The sequence below is a fragment of the Nannospalax galili genome, unplaced genomic scaffold, assembly GCF_000622305.1.
Source record: "Nannospalax galili isolate Female #2095 unplaced genomic scaffold, S.galili_v1.0 scaffold3817, whole genome shotgun sequence".
In the NCBI taxonomy this organism is placed as follows: Eukaryota; Metazoa; Chordata; class Mammalia; order Rodentia; family Spalacidae; genus Nannospalax; species Nannospalax galili.
Genome location: NW_008338671.1, coordinates 32,740 through 35,109, shown reverse-complemented (window position 1 = coordinate 35,109; position 2,370 = coordinate 32,740).

Here is a 2,370-nt window from a genome sequence, read left to right as displayed (position 1 = left end):
AGAGACAACTGAGGCTTCCTGGCCAGGGCTACCCCCTGGTGTTAGCTGAAGGTCTCTCTGATCCCCTAACGGACTCCGACTGCCTGTACAGGTGTGGACAAAAGACCTCTATCTAGACATCTCTTTAATATCAAAACCTGGTGATGCATCGGCCAATTAAAAGCCATTAGGGGGGCTACCAGCTTCTCTAATTTGCAGGCAGGTCTGTGACTGGGAATCAAACGGAATCCCCTGAAATTTTAATTTCAGGAATGTTCCTTTGGGAACCATCACTTCACCCAACTTTTCTATCTGAACACTGCTAGAAAAATCCCCAAAGTTCCAGGGATCTCCAAGTAAGCTTTGGAGTCAGGCAGATTTCTCTAGTCAGCTCTGTTATCCTGCCCCAGGGCATTCAAACCACAGCTGAAACCGGTTTAGTGAGAATTTAAATTAACTAGCCCCTGCCGAGCACCTGGGAATTCAGGGTGGCTAGAACAAAAGATTTAAAACCTACACTTTTTTCTCTGCAGTCTAAGGGCTTGTAACTTGCCAAGGCGGCTCCCAGACAAAAGATTTAAAACAGACATTTTTTTCTGCAGTTTGAAACTTCTGCCTGTCAGAGCAGTGTCAGATTGCTGCAGAACATTAAACGCTTCCCTTCGTAATGGGAAATTCAGCATCATGCCAGAAAAAACGCCAAATTCGTTCCCTTAAGACCCCAACAAAGGCAGGATCCACCACCTGGATTTATAGATTGGAATTATGACCAGCTCTTTGGCCAGGGGAATTTCTCCACAGGAATTCAGCAAGCTGCAATACCGGATGGCTGCATTGAGCAAATTCGCTTATGTGCTCTGCAGGCCTGGGACCACTTAACACCTTTGTCCAACAGGCCAGGAGAGACAGGGGTTTTAAGTGATTAAAAAAACCCTGCAGACTTTCCAGTAGCAGATTCAACAGAAGTCAGACAAAAACCACCCATCAGCAAAATTAATCCTCACCCCTCTCTTGCTGATTCAACAAGCCCAGATACTAACACCCAGATTTCAAAAGTTTCCAAAAATTCTCAGGTAAATTCCCCTCCTCCCCCTCCCCCTTGGCTGCCTCTAAGCCCTACAGCATCTCCACTGCCTGTGGAGCCACGCCCAGCCTCAGAGCAGCTGTGTAACCTTAGAGACAATGAAAGCTGCCAGCCTCAAAATTTCCAGCCTCAGCGGTCTCAAGACCCCCAAAACCCACCAGTAGAGGCTTTTCCTGTCAACTTACAAATAACCAGACAACGCCCCCTAGCCTGGTACCCACTCCCAGCTGCCGAACTTAAAGAATTGCGACCATGAGGATGGGATCCATGCTCCATGGACAATATCTATACCACAAACCTTTAATACCAACCTCCTAGTCCCCAGAACTGGAGAGATATCTGTAGATCTACCCTCCCCAGTCCATTATTTGTACAATGGGAGGCCTTATTTAGAGATGAGTGTCTAATGCAGGCTAAAAGAAATGACACTCATAATCAACAGCTGATACCCCAACAAGGGCAGGATCCACCACCTGGATTTATAGATTGGAATTATGACCAGCTTTTTGGTCAGGGCAATTTCTCCACAGGAATTCAGCAAGCTGCAATCCCTGCTGGCTGTATAGAGCAGATTCGCTTATGTGCCCTGCAGGCCTGGGATCGCCTAACACCATTGTCCACTGGGCCTGGAGAAACTTCTGCATTAACCTTTTCAAAGCAGAAGCCAACTGAGGCTCTCCCAGATTTTATACTAAGAGTGCAAGCAAGCTTAGATAGAAAAATAACAGATCCTGCAGCCAAAGCAATGCTTTTAAACAGACTTGTCTGGGAAAGGATGATCCCTGAGCACAGACAAGCATGCCAGGGACTAAAAAATGAACATTATGACAAATGGATTGTGGCCACCCATGACATTGGGACTGCCACGTACCAAGCCTCCTCCCTTGCCCAAGCCCTTGCAGTTGCAACTCAGTCCAACTCAAAATGCTTTAAATGTGGAGAAACTAGACACTGGATAAAAAAATGCCCCCAAAATGACTCAGCTGCCACTCGACCCCCTAAAACCCTCTATCCTCGCTGTAAAAAGGTCTTTCACTAAAAAAAGGATTGTAGATCTAAAAATGACAGAGATGGCAAGCCTCTGCCACCTTTAAACTCCTTCAGGGGCAGCCCTCAGCCCCGCTAACAAGAGGGAAGCCACAGACATTATGGGTAACCAGCATTACAGAAAATGCCCATCCAAAATTAACCATAAAAATAGACAATAAACCTTTCAAATGCCTCCTTGACACTGGGGCTGATAAAACCATCTTAAGGCGATCTGAGGTTCCCCCACACTGGGAATTAATACCAGGACCCCACCTAAT